The 21,720-nt window shown below is 44.0% G+C and overlaps 1 protein-coding gene and 1 long non-coding RNA gene across 7 annotated transcripts in view; one reads left to right on the plus strand and one right to left on the minus strand.

Annotated features, from left to right (window-relative positions):
- Positions 1–21,720, plus strand: part of LOC117252429 (VIP36-like protein) — a 174,074-nt gene that overhangs the window by 141,588 nt on the left and 10,766 nt on the right. The gene's annotated exons all lie outside the window — the stretch shown is intronic.
- Positions 15,805–18,603, minus strand: LOC144464308 (uncharacterized). The gene is made up of 2 exons (XR_013492066.1): positions 17,614–18,603; positions 15,805–17,397 (listed from the first exon to the last, which is right to left on the minus strand). It is a non-coding gene; the product is annotated as an uncharacterized LOC144464308 (long non-coding RNA).

Consider the following 21,720-nt stretch of genomic DNA (forward strand, 5'->3'; position numbering starts at 1 on the left):
CTCGTTTTTCCTTTGTGACACTGCCGTGGGGGACCTGGACTCCTCCAAAGGGAGGCTCGAGCAGCTTGAATGGTGAGCAGACTTTTTCATAGGGAGGCTCGAGCAGCTTGAATGGTGGGACTTGCATCCGTCTTCCCTTAATCACCTTGTCTTTCCATACCCTTTCTGTGCCAGGGGTGGGGCTCGCCTTCCTCTAGGGGGAGTGCCCTCTGCACTGGCGAGCTCAGCTGTCTCCAGGTCGGTTGGTTGTTCAGCGTCCCTTCCCTTCTTACTAATAAGTTCCTTTGGGTATAATTCAAACTCAGTGAGTTCTGTGTCCCCGTCGTCGTCTGACGATCCGTCAGTACTGTCTGTCTCCGAGGGAGGCGCCGATTCCCGTGGTAGCTTTCTCCGCGGCCCCTGTTTCTTCTTCTTGATCTCTTGCTTAGTATTCTTGGTCAAGGTCACTGTAAATTTCCCTTTCAATCGTCCCTCCATTTCCATGGCTTTTGGATCCACTAGTGGATATTGTCCTATTATTGGCTGTGTTGGCTCCTGCAGGTATGGGAGCGGTGGTAGTGTGGGTAGGGGTGGTGCTGTAGGCACCACTTCTTCTTGATCCAGGTGTTCTTTTTTCTTTTCCTCCAGCTGCACCATCTGTTTTCTTCCCTCTGCTTGTCTGAACCATCCTAACACTTCCCTCTCCTTAGCTCTCTTGTTCTTTTTCTTATAGCTGGCTTTGGTGTCTCTGGCTTCAATGTGTCTCAACTCTGACTCCACTTCATCACAGCACGCTAGATTGAAGGTACCTTCCATAGGCCAGCGATTTTTCCCTGATGTTCTTTTGTGCCATTTGCTCACACAACGTTGGATGCGTTTCACTCGACTTGGGTGTTGCCGCATTACTACCTCCACTGGGGTTAAGACCCCTTTTTCCATCTTTCCCTGTTTGGCTCCCATGAAGCCTTGTTTGGCCTCACTGGTTCTTGGGATCTTTGGCTGTTCGTCTGTTTCTTTTGTGCGTATCAGTACTATGATCTTCCCTACTGTTGTGGCAGTTTTATATTTCTTTTCTCTATACGGGTTGTACTCTAGTTTGTGTGACCCGTCCCCTTGGGAGATCTGGGTTAGGCACCCAAATTTCCCTGTTTCCCACTTAACTTTTCTGGGCACGACAACAATTTGCAGCCGTGGAGCGTATCCCTCCCCGCCTACTTGGCCTTGTATTCTTATCTGGTGCAGAGGAAGTGAAGCTACTGGTCTGTTCTTATAATTATCACACAAGCTCTGTAATAATGGGTTTAGTGAGTAAGGAACCCACAGTCTGCGCAAAATCATTTCCCACGGGGCACCTGGAAATTCTTCCTTTACTTTTTTCAAATTAGTGAATTTAGTGATTTGCCACAGTTTTTGTTTAATCTCTTGCTCATCCTGCCAATGCTCTGCCTCCTCGTTATCTACGTAGGTTCGCTCCAACCAAAAATGTGTGCATATCCCCCTGTATTCTACAGAATCCTCTGTAATGCAGTGTTCTTCTTCCCAAATCTCATCTCCACTGTCGTCTCCCTCTTCCATCTATTTTTAGGTGCTCTTTATTTAGTCTCTGATCTCACCTCTTTAAATTTTATTACAACGGTGAAGTTTATGTACTTAGTTTATTGGTTAGGTCTTTCCTACTGTCTCTATTTCTCGCCCCCCTCCTTTATGTCTGTTAGGTCAATCGTCCAGTAGTTTATCAGTTTTTTTACATTCACATTTTTATTCAACACTTTACTGTATTTACAACAACTTTATATGTTACACTTAGATATGTTACAGTTTTACACTTTGATCGATCTGCTGACTGTTCTCTTTATCTTTTAACTCTTTAGCATTCTGTCCGTGCAGTCCTGCCCTCTAGGCAGCGGTATCCACAGATATGCTTTTCATGTACTAACATGTAACACTAACTCTTTATCTTCTCTTTTATCTTCTTGGCATTCCGTCCGCGCAGACCTTTTCTCTTCCCTGTACAACTCTTACAGGTTCCTTTTTCTCTTGTGCACTTCTTATTCTTGTTTGTCTTCTTAACACTTTAAGTACTTTAACTACCTTACTGCTTGTACTTCATTTGTTACCATACATTCAGCACACACACATTCACTCTTTCCGCTCCAAGATCACACTTATTGTAGCAGACTCAACTGCCTTCAGTGATGTTAGTTGTATCTCAGTGATTTCCTTAATTATCTTTCAATCAATCAGCACATCATAATTAGGTTCTTTAGGGGAGGGAAATTTGCCAAATACCTTTGACCTGGGTGGCCCCAGCACTGCACCCCAGACACACCCGGTTTAGGCAGGAAATAGCTCTGCTTACCTTATTTGGTGGCCACCTGTGTGTCTGGCGCACAGTCCAGTGCTCCCGGTCTCCAGCTCTGACTTCCTTTCCCTCCTGGCTGGCTCGCCACTTGATGAGGCAAAAATCGGTGCCTGGAATTGGGCCAGATGGCTCCCGACCTCGTCCTCACCTTCTCTTCAAAATCGTCCTTTGTGTTAATTTAGTATCTTAGGTTCAGTTGGTTGACACTCAGAGAAACACTGGAGACAAATTGAATCTGGCACAATCGAGTTTAATGTGTTCACAAGCTTAAACACATACAACTCATGAGTCAGGCTCCGGAGCAAGACTGAAATTTCACTTTCTGAGCTCTCCCTTTTATGCTGGTGAGGATTCTAGAAAATTTTCCACCCTTTTTCCTTTAGCCCTTCCTACCCGGGCCCAAACCTACTGGTGGCAGGCCTTTTTGCCTTTGTTCTGAACATGCCCGGGCATGTCTTAATGGTGTAATCTTTTTCCCCTGGCCTGGAAATCCCCAAACTCCCCCACCATTAGGTTTGTACTTGGGTTCACACTATTTTTAAAAACATATGGAACTTGGGGACCATTTCTATAAGGTCCCTTGTGCCTTCATGCAATATAAACCCTTAGAGTGTGTGTGTCTACTATTACCCTTCCAGGCAGTACATGGTGTGGTGTGTGTGTTTTTAATATATGAATACAAAACTTTTGTGAAAGTGTTTTGCCATACATGGATACATAAAAACATTATTACATGCACTTCAACCTTAACCAACTTTACTGATTAATGATTAAATCTTACACTACAGCTTGGACCAATCCTATTCACTCTATATATGCTTCCCTTAGGTAACATCACTAGAAATCACTCTGTAAATTTCCATTGTTATGCAGATGATACACAATTGTATTTATCAATAAAGCCAGAAGAAACTGATCAACTAAACTTCAAAAATGCCTTAAAGACGTAAAAAACTGGATGAGCACCAATTTCCTTATGTTGAATTCAGAGAAAACTGAAGTTATTGTTCTTGGCCCCAAACAACTCAGAGACTCTTTATCTGATGATATAGTTTGGCATTGCTCTGGCCTCTAGCACTACCATAAGAAACCTCGGAGTAATATTTGACCAAGATTTGTCCTCACGTACTACATTTTTTCATCTCTCCAGCTAATTCAGAACACAGCGGCACATGTACTAACAGGAACTAAGAAACAAGATCATATTTCTCCTGTTTTAGCTTCTCTGCACTGGCTCCCTGTAAAATCCATAATCTAATTTAAAATCCTACTGTTAACTTATAAAGCTTTAAATGGTCAGGTTCTGTCATATCTTAGAGAGCTCATAGTGCCATATTATCCCACCAGAACACTGCGCTCTGAGAATGCAGGGTTACTCGTGGTCCCTAAAGTCTCCAAAAGTAGATCAGGAGCCAGAGCCTTCAGCTATCAGGTTCCTCTCCTGTGGAATCATCTTCCTGTTGCGGTCCAGGAGGCAGACACCATCTCCACATTTAAGACTAGACTTAAGACTTTCCTTTTTGATAAAGCTTATAGTTAGGGCTGGCTCAGGCTTGCCTTGTATCAGCCCCTAGTTAGGCTGACTTAGGCCTAGTCTGCCGGGGACCTCTTATAATACACCGAGCAAGTTCTCTCCTTCTCTCTTGTGGTGGCAAAATTACTATTTATTGAACAGTTTAAAGAAAAAGTCTTCACACGTTGGCTGTCTTTCTTGAGTTTTAATTAGCATTCATGAATGGAGACACTCACACATACAACCGCATGAACATTCAGTCAGTAAGAGTGCCTAGCAAGTCTTCTCGCCCTGCTATCTTTATAGTTCCCATAACACATGCACATCAACAGTCAAAATGTGTGGCGCCTTGACATTCCTAAAACACAACATCTCTTGAGACTAACAAGGACACTTGTTGTCCTCCCTGGCTCATAATCTTGGTGTCTGAGCCTCCCTGGCTCGTGACCTTGGTGTCTCTCACTGCTGTCACGGTAGGGGTTAAATGAGCACCACACATCATTAGATTAGAAGTTCAGTTTCATCAAAACAAGTAACCTTATACAACACATTATAGATTAAAGGTGTTTAATACCAGAATTTTCCATCACATTCCACCCTTTTTAGCATTCTCATGCTAAACCATAAGCATGGAAAATTATCTTACAACCTTATGTCCTACGAGTTCCACCTGTACCAGCCAAACGCCAGTACCACCAGCCTCCAACATGGGAGACAAAAACGCAGGCAGAAGTCACAGGCCTTAAGCACAGGCAAGCAAAACATCCCCCTCCCTATCCACCTTATTTTCAAACACGGAAGTAAATAGTGATCAACTTCCGTTTTTTTGTGCGTGACTTCCAGTTAGCCGCTTTCCCTCATGCTTTCCCTTACCGGAGCTAACAGTGCAAGCTAATTTTTTTTTCAATTTTCAGTTGTTTGTTATTCAGTTAGTTAGTTAGTTAGTTAGTTAGTTAGTTAGTTAGTCTGTGTATTTTGTATAACGTTAGATAACTGTGGCCACGTTTCCGTTATAACGGAAATTTATTCCCTCTAAACGCGAATAAATTGCACGTCAATCAAACTATGAACCAAAAAAGCACAGTCTATCCCAAGTGAGACAAACTGCTTGATCCCCATCTCCAGTGTACCAGCAGACAACCTGCAGAACCGAATCAGCGAAAAAACACCCCGTGGCTGCGGCTCGCACCCTCGACACACAGACACACAGACGGTGCTTCTGCATGCCAGCCACACGTGTGCGCAACTGTGAGAAATAAATATGTGAGGTGTACGCTGCTTTTCTATCTTTTTTTCCTTTTCTTTCTTTCTTTCTTTCTTTCTTTCTTTTTTTCTGTCAGCGCCATACACTCCTAACACAGGACGGGTTGTTTTAATTGACTGAGTTGATCGTTAAGCCATAGTGATGCGCGGATCGGCTCTGATAGCACCTGAATCAGCATGTACGCATCAACCATCCAGCCGTTACAACATGATTGAGCTAGCAAAGCAGTTTTGTGTTACTATGTGTGGTATTTATTCAGTTTTGGGAAATCATGATGTCTAGAAAGCATCAGTGGCTGCAGCTGACAGGGACAGCTAACGTTAACACTAGCAGCAAAGCTAGCATCAGGATCGTCATCCGTTAAAAGCCTGCCGTTGTCGGATATGACATGAAACTACTCCAATTAGCTCAATCATGTTGTAACTAAGACATCCGCTGGAGAAAATATTTTTTTCACGGGCCATTTTGTGAGTTTAGTGAGTTATTACAGACACGGCTAACAGCTAACGATTAGCCCAGCTAATCTACGATGTTATTAATTACACACAGAGAAAATACTAATGTTTGTTCAGTCATTGTGTTTATAGACTTTACAAACATCAGATTAGTCTAAACGGTGATATAGTGACGTGAAAATGTGATCGCAGAAAAGGTGAACGGATGGATTCCACATGCCTGGTTCCCACTGTGAAGCATGGAGGAGGAGGTGTGATGGTGTGGGGGTGTTTTGCTGGTGACACTGTTGGGGATTTATTCAAAATTGAAGGCACACTGAACCAGCATGGCTACCACAGCATCCTGCAGCGACATGCCATCCCATCCGGTTTGCATTTAGTTGGACGATCATTTATTTTTCAACAGGACAATGACCCCAAACACACCTCCAGGCTGTGTAAGGGCTATTTGACCAAGAAGGAGAGTGATGGAGTGCTGCGGCAGATGACCTGGCCCCCACAGTCACCGGACCTGAACCCAATCGAGATGGTTTGGGGTGAGCTGGACCGCAGAGTGAAGGCAAAGGGGCCAACAAGTGCTAAACACCTCTGGGAACTCCTTCAAGACTGTTGGAAAACCATTTCAGGTGACTACCTCTTGAAGCTCATGGAGAGAATGCCAAGAGTGTGCAAAGCAGTAATCAGAGCAAAGGGTGGCTATTTTGAAGAAACTAGAATATAAAACATGTTTTCAGTTATTTCACCTTTTTTTGTTAAGTACATAACTCCACCTTCTCATTCAATGTGTTTTCTTTATTTTCATGACTATTTACATTGTAGATTCTCACTGAAGGCATCAAAACTATGAATGAACACATGTGGAGTTATGTACTTAACAAAAAAAGGTGAAATAACTGAAAACATGTTTTATATTCTAGTTTCTTCAAAATAGCCACCCTTTGCTCTGATTACTGCTTTACACACTCTTGGCATTTTCTCGATGAGCTTCAAGAGGTAGTCACCTGAAATGGTTTCCACTTCACAGGTGTGCCTTATCAGGGTTAATTAGTGGAATTTCTTGCTTTATCAATGGGGTTGGGACCATCAGTTGTGTTGTGCAGAAGTCAGGTTAATACACAGCCGACAGCCCTATTGGATAACTGTTAAAATTCATATTATGGCAAGAACCAATCAGCTAACTAAAGAAAAACGAGTGGCCATCATTACTTTAAGAAATGAAGGTCAGTCAGTCTGGAAAATTGCAAAAACTTTAAATGTGTCCCCAAGTGGAGTCGCAAAAACCATCAAGCGCTACAGCGAAACTGGCACACATGAGGACCGACCCAGGAAAGGAAGACCAAGAGTCACCTCTGCTTCTGAGGATAAGTTCATCCGAGTCACCAGCCTCAGAAATGGCAAGTTAACAGCAGCTCAGATCAGAGACCAGATGAATGCCACACAGAGTTCTAGCAGCAGACCCATCTCTAGAACAACTGTTAAGAGGAGACTGCGCGAGTCAGGTCTTCATGGTCAAATAGCTGCTAGGAAACCACTGCTAAGGAGAGGCAACAAGCAGAAGAGATTTGTTTGGGCCAAGAAACACAAGGAATGGACATTAGACCAGTGGAAATCTGTGCTTTGGTCTGATGAGTCCAAATTTGAGATCTTTGGTTCCAACCGCCGTGTCTTTGTGAGATGCAGAAAAGGTGAACGGATGGATTCCACATGCCTGGTTCCCACTGTGAAGCATGGAGGAGGAGGTGTGATGGTGTGGGGGTGTTTTGCTGGTGACACTGTTGGGGATTTATTCAAAATTGAAGGCACACTGAACCAGCATGGCTACCACAGCATCCTGCAGCGACATGCCATCCCATCCGGTTTGCGTTTAGTTGGACGATCATTTATTTTTCAACAGGACAATGACCCCAAACACACCTCCAGGCTGTGTAAGGGCTATTTGACCAAGAAGGAGAGTGATGGAGTGCTGCGGCAGATGACCTGGCCCCCACAGTCACCGGACCTGAACCCAATCGAGATGGTTTGGGGTGAGCTGGACCGCAGAGTGAAGGCAAAGGGGCCAACAAGTGCTAAACACCTCTGGGAACTCCTTCAAGACTGTTGGAAAACCATTTCAGGTGACTACCTCTTGAAGCTCATCGAGAGAATGCTAAGAGTGTGCAAAGCAGTAATCAGAGCAAAGGGTGGCTATTTTGAAGAAACTAGAATATAAAACATGTTTTCAGTTATTTCACCTTTTTTTGTTAAGTACATAACTCCACATGTGTTCATTCATAGTTTTGATGCCTTCAGTGAGAATCTACAATGTAAATAGTCATGAAAATAAAGAAAACGCATTGAATGAGAAGGTGTGTCCAAACTTTTGGCCTGTACTGTATATATGTATATATATAAACTCAGCAAGGTACACAACAAGGGGATTCCCATTTACACAGTGGTAAGAGTGCTGGACCAGAAGTGTCGCACAAAAAAACGGAAGCTGGCTGCGTTCTGTTTTGCCTCCGTGTTTCCGTGAAAAATAAGGTGGATATGGCAGAGGAGAAGGTAAAAGACTTGTCCGTCTAACTACACTACCTAATAAGGGAAAAACCTCTATATGATGAGGGCAAAAATCCCTTATACCACACTCTAAGCTAAGTCAAGATAAGCATAAATGAAAAATGTCTTAAATGAGTAAATGAGTAAATGAATACACAGTAGTAACAAATCAATTAAGGGAACTCTGTCATGCAAACGTTCATATAAAGCAAATGAAGATGAATAATGAAAAATGGAGATAAGAAAAAAAAAAGGAAAATAAAAATCAAAACAATGAATCGGGTAAATATGGTGTTGACTAACCTAATGCTAAGTGTAATCAATGTGAAGTAGTGTAATGTAAAAATGTGATTGCTAAGTGTGATTAAATGTGATATGCTAATCAAACTACTAATGAATCAACTTTAATGATCAAAATATTTCTAAACTAAAACACATAAATGTGAATCAGAATAAAACTTAAACGAGTGACTCCTGTGAACTGTAAGGAGGAGTCCACAGATCCATCTGCCCGTAGCGCCCTACAGCAGATGATACCATTAATGTAATCAAAGATCTCACACAGGAAACGATGCAACACATAAAAATGCATAGCATCAGCAGAACCAGCACGACAGGGGCAAACAGATGCAATAATGACGCTTTCCATCCACTCAAAGAAAACCAGGACCACAGGTCCATACCTGCTCCAAGTTCAGTGTCACGGCTCTTCTCCAGATGCAACAGGTCATTAAGATGAGCAACCACATGTGTCATGTTATCAGTGATGTACCTATGTATGTATTTATGTATGTATTTATGTATGTACTGCAATCAGTACCCACAATATGACAAACCCCCCTTGGCTAGCTAGGACTAAATCCATAGCCATCCTGTTCTGCAGAGTCACATTTCTGAGGCCCTGTACTGCTGGTGTGACTGAGCCGAATCCTGTAGCCACGTTGTCTGTGAGATTTTCCAAGTCCACAGCTACAGCATCAATCTTGTGTGCATTGTTTACTGTTCCCCACCTTCGCAGGAGACCCCCCAAAACCCTTCTCCACAGGGGGCACCCTTAGCACAGCTCGTCTTGCTCTGTGCGGTGGGTAGTAGTGATCATAGTCTGTGTGAAAATGAGTCAAATCAGGAACTATAGTCACAGCAGGCAGCAACTTAGCCAAGTAGCACCTGCCACACCATCCAGGCTGAAGTGCCTGATGAACATGTCTGCCACACACCCAGACGTGATGTCTGAGCGATATATAAAAAAAAATATCGGGCGCTTTGTTTGTTTGTCAAGAAAACGACCGTTTCCCCCGTGGTGCGTCTGGGTCACGCAGCGGCCCTGTTGAGGGGTAACGCGCTCTATTCTTTGTCCCGCGTCAACGTAAAAACGTACTCCATCCAGGAAAATACTCGAGTATGTAATCAAGAAAATCTCTTTTTGGGCACGATGCCGAAATATGTAGTGTTGGCTATGGTGAACCACGAAGCCTTTATGGGAAAAAGTGACCTGTCGCCCTTCAACTTTGCTCACAACGATGTGGAATACTTGGCCCTCTGTCAGGACGGCAGACAGGTGCCCGCCAAAGCTTTCCAGCCTCAATTTGACCGAGGCCAGTCAGTCAGAGTTTTACAACATGTATACGGCCACGGGAAGACACCTGAAAGATTTGCCGCTGGGCATCGACAGGGAGGATTTTAACCAGGGGTACTCGCTGTTTGTGTTTAATCTCAACGCGGCCGAAGACGCAGACGCCTTGTCCCCCGTTTCCAACGGGTGCTTGAGGTTGGAAATGAGATTAAGAGTTCCCCTGCTGCATACAACCACTCTGATCGTGTACGCGTGTTATGGTAGAGTATTTTGGAGATCAACTCCAAACGTCAAGTGCTGGTGGATTATTATTGAGAAAACAAAGAAAGGAAAGAGAGAATATGAATAACCACCAACTGGAAGGTGTCATGCGACATTTACTGGGAGATTCGTTTTGCGGCGTGTGGGCTTCGGACCAACTACCGGCGCTGACACGCTCATTCAGACGTCCCGCCTACATGATCGTCAACACGCACCCTAGTCATCAGCCCGGAGAACACTGGCTAGCGCTCACTCTGGACCAAGACGGGAGCGCCACTTTTTTCGACTCGTTCGGACTACCGCCCGACTTTGTCTATTACCCGAAAACAGTGTTACAATTTTTAATAAGCCGTCGTAAGAAAAAATTACTGTACCAGAAAAGACAACTTCAAGACGTCGCGTCGACCGCCTGCGGACAGCATTGTGATTATTATTTATGTCATAGGGCCTGCGGGCTACCTTTTGAGAGCGTGCTATCTCTGTATCACGACGACGTCGTAAAAATTGATGAAATGGTATCAAAGTTTGTGAAAAAATATCAACGTTGTACATGGATTCAATGAGCAGATTCTTTTTACCACACCGCCTGTTCTCTAGAAATGTTCAAAGATTGTTACAACTTGTTTAAGAATTAAAAAAAAAGACAAGACAAACATCAGTGTTGTTGTTATTGTACTACTCTTTTATTAAAATAATTATCACGCCGTATAATTAATCCAACGAGCGGCCGTTTTCCACTTTTTTCTTTCACTCCTTTTTACCGGCGTAATCCATTCCTCCTTCTCCTCCTCCTCCTCCGCAAATGGAATTAAATATTGAGCGCGAGCGCGAGGATTGGTCACCGAGCTTATCGGTATGTTGAGCTCCGTCAGAGTATTCAAAAACCCCGTCCATCCCTTGGGCGTTGGAGATTTCTTTTTATAAGAGACTGATAGGTTTTTAAACAAGTCAATCATATGCGAACCTCTCACAATCTTTCCCTCGTGAATAAATTCGCCCTTGGGAGTCCACCCGTTCTGGCTCTTGACTAATTTCATAATAATATACTTGGCATTTTTGCGGTCGCGTTGAGGAAGATTTTGCAGTACCTCACGAGCCGTCTCATCCAGTCCTGCCTCTTTCTCGTCCTTTTCTTCATTTTCACCCGTTTTTTTTTCTTCTTCCGGCTTGTCAGAGTCGCGAGGTAGGCCTCCCGCCGTCTTTAGGTAAAGTCGACGTTCCTCCTCCCCCTGTTTGACCAGGGTGAGGTGTCTTTGTAACAGAGCGTTATATATTTTAATTTTTTCATAAGGATTAAGCCCCCGTTCGTTTAATATATCCCTCATTTTTGCGTCTAAATCATTTTCAGCCGTACGTCTCATGGCCTGAGATTCACCGTCGTAGTTGTTGTTGTTGTTGTTGTTGTTGTTGTTGTTGTTGTTGTTGTTGCCCAAAGTCTGACTCATACGGCTCAGCTGTTGAGGCGTGACATCTTTTGAGACTTTTTTTTTTTTTTTTCCTGATCAGCACCTATTAATTAGTCCTCCTAGAAGCTGTCCAAAGATGGGCACAACCGCCGAAAGCAGAGGCAATAGAAACCCTCCGGACTGGGTCATCAGAGCTCGGTGCTTGGTTTTTAGGCTGGCTTTTTTATTTGCCAGCAATTTGATAATTTTCTTTTGCCTTTGAGTTTTTGATATTGAGCCCTGGTCAGGGGAATGTTTCCTTTCAAAACATTTAAAGAGAGTTCGCACAAAGACTAAGAAAGTCGGAAGAGTCGTGGTTAAGAATATCTTTATGCCTCTGAGGCGTGGCGTGACACAAAGCACGCAGTAAAGGAGCGTTCCTTTTTAAACGCGCAGACATGACGACGACGACGGTGATGATGATGATGATGATGATGATTCAGGAAGACCGTGATTTAGGTAGATAGACGACGGGCCACTGCTCCGGTAACAACCCCGATCTCAGTCTGTATTGTTCTGGGCAATTTGGGTTGAGATCTACGATTAAATAACCGTGAGCATCTCTGGTGGCATCTTCAAAGCTTTCTGAAAAAAAAGTTTTTCTCAAAGGAAAAATTTGCTGAGCCAGTATATTTATCTGTAACCTATCTCTGGGGTTTTTAAACAAGACCAGGTAATTACTGTTTAAGCTGATGGTCCGACTGTGTTTGCCCCGATGAAAAACATCCTGCGTCAGCATCATGACGCTCATGTAAAAATCTTGACTACTTCGGGATGGTCGGAGGCCTGAAAAATGACGTCGTCCAGGATAATCAAGTGACTTTGATCGGGCGGAAACAGGTTCTCATCATCAAAAGAATCAGGCAAGCCTTCGACAAATTTAATCTTTTTATTCATCTTTTGCAGTTCACCATACATAGGCTGGAACGAAGTATATATTCATACAATATTTTCAGGCACCTGAGACAAAACATCTTGACAGTTTTCCAATACACTTTTTACAAAAAAAGTTTTTCCACAACCGCTGGGTCCCACAATCTGACATGAGAAAGGCACTCGCAGTCTAGGATCAAAGTCAATCGGCCGGTGGTCTGCGGAAAACATTTCAATAGCCAAACGGCAAAGTTTGTAAAGCAGCTGTCTCTTGTCAAATACCACACGAAACCTTTTTAAAAATGACGAGTTTTTAAGCAGAAACCCGTTTTTATCCCTCTTTATACCATGTTGAAGAGTCTCGATAAACCCCTCCTCCTCCTCCTCCCTCTCCCCCGTACGGTGGTTTTGCAGGTAACCCTCTACCAGCTCTTTGACGCTGTCAAAATTGATTTTTTCACAACATTCGTGCGTCTGAGTAATGCCCTTCACCCGCAACACGGCTCGTTTGTTTTTTCTGGTCAAGTAGGCGTAACTTTTAGGACCCGCCACCGCAAATTCCTGTATGGTGTCGCCCCCCCAACTCGTCAGTCAAGTCTCCCAAATAATTACCCAGTTTGAGCCCCTTCTCTCCTTCTTTTGCAACATAAATTAGAGAGTCGGTGTCGAGGTAAAGTAACCGATTTTGCAATTGATGCAAATAGTCGTATAACTTTAGACGGCCGTAGGCTGTGGTGAATGCCGCGATAAACATGTTGTCCGTCTTGTTGGGGGGTGTGATATACCGATCGCCGTGACACCACTGAATCAGAGCCGTGGTCTCGTTTAGGAAGGAAAAGTATTTGACTTTGTGTTTTTCTGAAAACATGTAACTGAAAAACTCCTCTGGTTCCCTGACGAGCACGGTCTGGTTCAGGTTACTTCTCTGGGCAAACTTTCCCCATAAGCTATTTAGACAGAGCTTAGCCACCTGTCTTTTAGCCAGGTTCGGTTGAATTTTGTCCGCGTCCAGCAAAACGCCCTGATTTGCCCCGTAGTCTGCAATGTACTTTTCTCTACTCTCCGGATCCGAGGCCTCGGCGGGGTAGCCCGAGGCCTCCTGTTTACCCTTGAGAAAAGTGTGCATGTACTCTACAAATATGTCGTCGCTGTGTCTATCAAAGTGCCACACCTCTGTGATCTTACCTAAGCGGTACCCCAATTCCAAGGCTTTGTTAAATTCGGGAGTGACCCAAACCCCCGTCAACGCCCTGCCCTCATCGTCGTGGGCACACGAGCCGGCCTGAAAATTAAGATCGGCGCACGTTCGACAGAGGGTGAACACCAGTTTACCCGAGGGTGTTTTGTAGGGCAACACGGGGAAAAACAAACCTCGAGGAGGGTAGATGACGGCCCTGATTAACCCAAAGTAGTTTTGCGGCTCTTTGAAATCTCGGTAAACTATTTCGGGGTGTCCCAGAGGATAGGGAAAGGCGCAGTTAACGTAGGGATACAAGGATGTCACGTCCACGTAGTGTACGGTTTTGTTCGCCGCCGCCGTGTACCTCAGCCTCACGGCGCTCGTCCTACTGCCGTACAAAGCGTCGCGGGGTGACAAAGGTTGGGGGGTTTTGGCACACTTGAGAAAATCTCTGAGACGGATGGGATTTTTTCAACTCGAGCCAATCGTGCTCTCTCATCACGTTCACCTTGAGACCGTGGACGGACTCTAATGTCTGTATATGCGCCACGGTGGAGGCATGCAACTCATCAAACGGTCTGCCCGTCAGAGGGCAGGTGTCGTGGGGCTGAAAGCAGGACGGACAGCCGTGATAAAAACAACCCAGAAACTCCCAAGCCGTTTTCACGCCTCTGACCTCGGCGTAACCGTCTACAAAGTAGCGACCGATCTGTTTTTTCGCCCGTGTTCAACGCGTGCTGAATAAAGACGCCCTCGGTATGCGCCACCCACTCTAACCACTGAACGCTGGCGTTTGAGTAGGTTTTGCGACGTCTTCGATAGTCGTCGGGAGAAGGAATGGCCAGGGTGTCGGGACGTAGGAAATTTGTGCGAAACACTTTCATGCAGGCCAAAGCGATGGTGGCGCAGCTGAAAGGGTCCACGCCCGTTTCGTCGATGTAACCTTTTCTGAAAATGTCGCAGGCTCGCGCGAGAATATCCACGTCGTTTTGACAGTAGCGGACGGCTTCTTTCTCAAAATTGAACGTGCCGTGACGCACCGTCTCGTACCACGCTTCAAATTCTCTCTTGCCCTCTCTATTCATTTGTTTGACGCCGTAGGCCTCTGGCCCGGGGTAGGGGCCTACGTACTTTAAATGATTCTCGGAGCTAAATCGATGGGGAAAAAAACCCTTGTTTTTATCGAGAAAACCTAGGGCTTTGGGCAGAGCCGACAGACGGCACGTCAAGAAACTGAGACTGTCGATGTATCTGTGTTCGTAATCGGGGTCGGTGAAACATACGACTTTGCTTCCCTGCATTACGAGCGCCTCGGGCTTCAGGTTCAGAGACAGCATGGCGTTGAGCACAATGTATCCGTCAAATCCTCTAGCGTTGTGAGTGATAGATGGATTTTCTGTACATGGGTCGTCTGAAATGCAAAATAAACTGTTTGGCGCAATCTACGCCCTGAGTATTCCACCTTTTGCCGTCAAGGGTTTTTGTACACACCAGAAAAGGGACGTGCACTCCCGACGAGTCTACGTACGTCTCGAAATCGTAGAAAATCAATTTCTCTGTATGTTTTGTCTCGACGGGTAAACGCTGTATGTAACACAGGTGCTCCTCGCTCTCGTCTTTTTCTAGGGTCGCTCCGCAGATTTTACATTTGACTTTTGGACACGCGTGTTGTTTACCGTTACCGTTCATAGCGATGTAGTATAGCATGTCGCTATTTAATCAGCTCGCAATTATTGACGTATTTTTCAGCCACGGGCCTCTTTACGGGCTCTTTGTGTTTGGCTAAACATGACGCGGAACGGCACGTTCTGTTACAATCAACGCAAACTACGGGTCGGAGCTCTTGCTCGCTACAGGAGGGGTCCGAGCAAACGGAGCAATGACCCTCGCAATAGTGACACGCGACGGAGGTGTACCCCGCGTAGCAATATTTGCACATGTACGGCAAGCCTAGGAAGGATTTCAGGCTCGTTATGCCGTAGTAGTGTTTTTCAAACAGAGACATAAACACCGTCTTTTATCTTCTCGGTGAATCGGTCGCAAATTTAGAGAGCATTAGACCGTCGTCGGTTCTGTAGAACACTACAATTTTGCAGTTTGAGACTTTTTCAAATTTTGCTATATCGCCGAACGTTACCGCGGTCTGATCGTTCAAGCCCGCCTTTGAAAGTCTCTGCCGAGTGCAAACGCTTCGCTATCGACGATATTGGGGTAAAGCAGGTGAGCCAAATTAATCGCAAAACAAAGTTGGTTGTCGTGGCCGTTGATTACGACCCGCAGAGACCGTCGCTTTTTTTTTAATAATCTCGCCGTCTAAGGTATTAGACAAGAGTCTTCGACCGCCGCCTCGGGGGTTTTTGACGAGTTGGACGGTGAATACCAAATTACCGTCGGTTTTAACGGCCGTGTTAGATTGCGCAATTCGGTCTAGGAAAGACTGTAAGTGAGTTAAATCAAACTCCTCTCCGCTCACGACACAGGACGCGCCTTGAGGCAGAGTATCGCCTCTCGAGCTGCACCGCATCTTGTCGTTCGATTTGTGAAATGACGTTCGTCAATGCTTGCGCCATCTCTGTACACACCCTGACGTAAAATTCACCAAAATCAGCCGTACCTCGATGTAGTTCTGTAACGTTGTTGAGCGGATGGCTGGATTCAACGTTGTTAAATCTCGGTTGCGTCACCACCCTCGACGAGGGTGAATTTTGAAGCGAGTTTTCTCGCTGCGATGTGTGTTGATGTTCTAAATTTTCCGAACGAACGTCCTCTACATTACCCCCTCGCTGTTGATTTTGACGGTCGGACGTTGCGAGTTGGACATTTTCTAAACGATTTACGGCGTGGTCTATGGCGTTAAAGACGCTCGTTTGATTTTGGGCACTTTGATTATTGTCAAGTCGGGTCTCGGTTTGCAAATGCGTGTCGTTTGAGGTCGAGGGATTGGCGGGTATTTGATTTAACAAATCTTGACATTGGCTTATCGTATTTAAAACAGCTTGCGTATGATTAAGTTCGGCGATAGCAACATCAATATCTGAGAACGGGTCAGGGATAAAAGAAATGACGGGGCTTTGTTCTCTGATTAAAGAGTCGTACCGCGTGGGTACGCTGTTTGAAGAGGACGAGGGTATTTGATTTAACAAGTCTTGACATTGATTTATGGTGTTTAAAATGCTTTGAGAATGATCAAGATCTGCGATAGCCATATTGATGTCTGTGAGTGGGTCGGTGATTTCTACATCTTGTTGTGCCTCGCATAAAGACTGAGCGGGTTCTCGAGTTTCATTTAACACATTCTGGTTTAATTCTTGTATCATCACATCAAGTATTGAGGGACAGCGGTTGCTTTCATCCATGGTTACAGAAAATAGAAAACAAAATTTTAAAAAACCAAACAACAACAACAACAACCCAAACTTACACTCAAACACCAAGGCCTAGCACAAAGAGGATCTCGCTCATGGCCGTTAGCATAGTACTGACGAGAAGATGTATTTTCTTCTTTCTCCCTCTGACAGGTCGCGTGTACATTTTCTGGGTCTTTTTTGCTGAAGAAAAAAAAAAATAGAGAGAGAGAGGGGATTATTCGTTATTTTATTCAAATTGTATGCTAAATTAAATAACAAGTAATAAATATGAAATATACGTTTGTTGGTTAGATATATATCCCATATCTATATCACTTTCTTGTTCCTTAAAGATTGAGTTTCATTTAATACATTCTGGTTTAATTCATGCATCATCACGTATTGAGGGACGGCGGTTGCTTTCATCCATGGTTACAGAAAACAAAAATAAAAATAAAAAACAAAACTTATGCTCAATCACCAAGGCCCATCACAAAGAGGATATCGCTCATGGTCCTTAGCATAGTACTGACGAGAAGATGTATTTCTTGTCTCTCCCTCTGACAGGTCGTACATTTGAAACTATGCGTACATTTTCTGGGTCTTTTTGCTGAAAAAGAGAGAGAGAGAGAAGATAAGATAAGATACACCTTTATTGATCCCATAATTGAGAAATTATTCTGGTCAAGGGGAGAGAGTCGGATTAAAGATTTCAAAATTTAAACTTGAAAAACTAGGCATGCCAAATAAGTACAAAATACAAGAAACGGTGATAAATAACAATTATAATAATAGTAATAATAATAATAATATTTTTTTGACTCACCGGTTTTACGACCGTTGCGAGAAACACTCGGTCGACCGTCACTGTCACTGCTGCTGCTGCTGCTGGTGCTGGTGCTGCTGCTGCTGCTGCTGGGCGTCCGCCACCTCTTCCTCCCGGGTGCAGAAGAATGTAGCGTTTGTACAGGAGGACGTGTAGCGTCCTTCGTATGCTCCGGAGCAGTCTGAGACGATGGTTGGACCGGGTCAGCTCTTTTAACCACGTCGGCTGTTGAGGGAATCGGCGCCGGAGCAGAGTGCTTAGTTTCTTTGGCCTCTGCTTGACGAATGATTTCGCTCAACTCTTCCAGATCATCTACCGTGACTGTAAAACAAACAAAAACAACGGAATATATTGTGTATTAGATGCGTAAATGTGTATGAGATGTGCGTTAACAACATCAACGAGAACAAGACTTACAGTCGGACAGGTTGTTATACTTTGGGTTCATGAGATAACCTTCGTCCGTTAGATTGATGATGTCTGTCAATAGAAAATAATAATAAATTAACGGATCGCTGTGAAACTTAAAGGACAAGAAAATGGTTTTAAAAAAGATGGTAAAAGTTTTCTTACCAAAGTCCATGATAGGTCTCAGTGTTCCTGTAAATGCGCTCTTTGCTGTGAGTAACTAACGAACGGTGGAAAAAGCTGTATTTAAAGAAAACCGTACGAATGGTAACTTGTGCTTTATTGATTGTAGTAGGCCTATGTGCTTAAAAGCTCACTCCATAATGGTCACCCCATATGCTAAGGTGATTTGGAGAAACTGACGCAAAGTGAATAGTCTGTGTGTGTGTGTGTGTGTGTGTGTGTGTGTGTGTGTGTGTGTGTGTGTGTGTGCGCGCGTGTGTGCGTGCGTGCATGTGTGGAGGTGAATGTTGGGTGAGAATCGCTTGCACTTTCACACTTTGTACTTTTAGTTAGAACTCATCTTTTCACCCTCTGTAACTAATATAATTAACGTGTTTTTTCATGTCACAAACTAAAAGAGTTTAAATAAACTGAATATTTAATTGCTGTGTGTGTGTTTGAGAGAAAGAGAAAGGGAAACAAGAAGATGGTGAGGATTTATTTTAACTACATCACCGTACCGTGATATTGTGTCTGGCGCGTCTCCTTCCCCCCCCTTCCCTACATCCTGGCTCCCACAACATTCACCCTGGTGTGTTATTGGGAAAGTTCTTCATTCACAAATGCGGATATTTTAAGACTCATTGCAGGAATGAGCTACAACTCTCAAGTCCCTCAGTCTTGTTAAAGAAAATAAAGCCCTTACATTATTTTCTTTACTAGAAACATTTAAGTGTGATTTATTTTTTATTTTATTGTATCTATCTTTCAATAAAGAAAAAAAAAACCCATTCACCTCGGTGTTCACCCCAAGAGGAAGGAGTGATGTGAATACCCAAACGATTAAGAAGAGATTCAGAAGATTAGATTCATTGATTCAAAGAAAAACATGATACGGGTAAAAGTGCTCCGTAGCTCAAGGTTAAGAACACATATTGACGGATCTCAACAATGATTGGTGTTTGGCTGAGATCTAATACCATAATATTGACGAATCTCAACACACACACACACACACACACACACACACACACACACGGTCTCTTAGCTGACAGAAGGTTCCAAAAAGGGAGGGGTAAATGAGTAGGTGAAAGGTCACCATCCATCATCTTTAAATTTGACAGAAGGTGTATTATTCATTCTCTCACCTGGAACGGACTGTTCCACCTGCGAGCTTTCCAGTTCTTTCGTCTCAGATCTCTCACCACAATGTAGTCGCCTAGATTGAGGTCATGCAGCTTCCCTTCCGCTGGTTTGGGCAGGGCAGCTTTCACCTGTTGGTAGATTTCAGACAAAACAGAGGACAAGATTGCACAATATCGTAACATTTCATCCTCGCAGTGACCACTGTCTGGCATCTGCCTTTTAACGGGCCCAATCCCGGTATTGAGAGGTCTGCCAAATAAGATCTCAAATGGACTGAATCCATTTCTGCTCCTCCTTCTAGCCCTCATGTGCATCAACACAATAGGAAGAGCTTTTGTCCATCACATCTTAGTCTCCTCACACACTTTCACAAGTTTGTTTTTAACAGTTGCGTTTTCTCTCTCACAAACCCCTCCAGAGGCTGGGTGATATGCACAATGGTGTCAGTACTCACCAACTCACCAATTGGAATTTCCCACCTGGAAATTATCAGAGTCATCAAAGCCTTCGCCACTGCTGCTGCATCCTGTTTAGCTGTGGGAAAAGCTTCAACCCATTTTGAAAACATGCACACAATCACCAAAACAAACTTTTTCCCTTTGCTTGGTGTTAGTTCAATGAAATCCATTTGCAAGTGATCAAAAGTATTAGTATAAAAAGGTATACTATAAAGTATAGTAGCACAGATCACACATCTTTTGCAAAACTCTGTGGCATAACTGGAAAACCCTCTTGTAAACCAGTATCTCCATATCTCATCTCATCTCTCATATCTCATATCTCATATCTCATCTCATCATTCTCTCCTTTGACACGTGATCCAAACCATGTGTCAATTTAGCAAAGAAATGAAAAAGGTAGCTAGGGCAGGCCATCAGGGCAGCAAGGCGATGGTGTCTTTAACACAATCTTCTCTGGTCACACTCGCAATCAACAGGTCATCAACATACTGCAACAAAACACTTCCTTTAGGCAGTAAAAGAGTTTCCAAACTATCTCTCAAAGCAGAATTTCAAATCAAAATGCAAACCAGAATTGACTCTTGGTGTACTGGAACAGTCAAAAAAACATTTGACAGTTTAACAACTGAAAACCGTTTGCTATCAGCTGGAACTTGGGACAGAATTGTATGTGGATTTGGGACCGTAGGCTCCCTGGCCTGCACAGCAGCATTTACAGCTTGCAGGTCTTGCACAAATCTCCACTCTGCAGATTCGCCATCAAGTCGTATTTTACACATAGTAAATATGGGTGTTCTCACAGGAGAGTCTGCACATGGAACAATCATGCCCGCTTTCAACAGATCATCAAACACAGGTTTAATGCCTTCAACTGCTTCATGTCTGAGAGGATATTGATAACGACATGGTCTGTTGTCTGATTTAGGTGTTATTATCACAGGCTCGCAGTTGTTTTATCAGACCAACATCAACCAATAGGTCAATTTTATTTGTAAAGCCCAATATCACAAATCACAGTTTGCCTCACAGGGCACATCATGTTTACTTTTAGCCCAGAGATAAGTGGGAACCTGCTGTAGCTCTGGGATGTATGCAACAGATTTAACCATGCACATGTCAGTATCAAAACCCAGTCTTGTCTGCAAACACGGCTGAACGGGAAGTCTCAATGGCACAATTTCGTTTCTTTCTGTACACCCTCATTTCCTCATTAAAATCAATATGAGGATCAGTTGTAGACTTCCAGCATGGAGTAGCGTTCAGCTCCCGCACCCACAGACCCAGGTCTGCGCGGTTGGGATTTACCAGTGAGATGTGTGGATCAGAGTTTTGTGACAAAATCAACTCATGCAATCAATCAGGAAGTTTCACCGAGACAGCACAATTAACGTCATTCCAATACAACCAATCTAGCTGTAACCTGTCATTTTCCTGTCCTGTACTACACCAGATGTCCTCATAACCACGGTCAGTATGTGACATAGGAACCATGTGTGCCGAGCAGTGCAGGCATGTGACGTCAGCGTGTGTGTGTTTGTGTGTGTGTGTGTGTGTGTGTGTGTGTGTGTGTGTGTCTGAGAGCTGCAGCAAAACAGAGGGAGGGAGATCTATCTTCCACTCACACACAAACTGTCCCTCAGTGTTTTGGAAAAAAAGTAGAACTTTCCTTAATTTCATTCACTCTCCTCACCTGAATGCCGTCAGGTGTGCACAGTCTTCACACCTTCAGTCCAGAATTCCAGAATCCGCTCACAGATGAGGTCCCTTCGTGGTCACCAATTTTGTGGTGGCAAAATTACTATTTAATGAACAGTTTAAAGAAAAAGTCTTCACACGTCGGCTGTCTTTCTTGAGTTTTAATTAGCATTCATGAATGGAGACACTCACACATACAACCGCATGAACAGTCAGTCAGTAAGAGTGCCTAGCA

This window comes from Epinephelus lanceolatus, chromosome 9, assembly GCF_041903045.1.
Source record: "Epinephelus lanceolatus isolate andai-2023 chromosome 9, ASM4190304v1, whole genome shotgun sequence".
NCBI lineage: Eukaryota > Metazoa > Chordata > Actinopteri > Perciformes > Serranidae > Epinephelus > Epinephelus lanceolatus.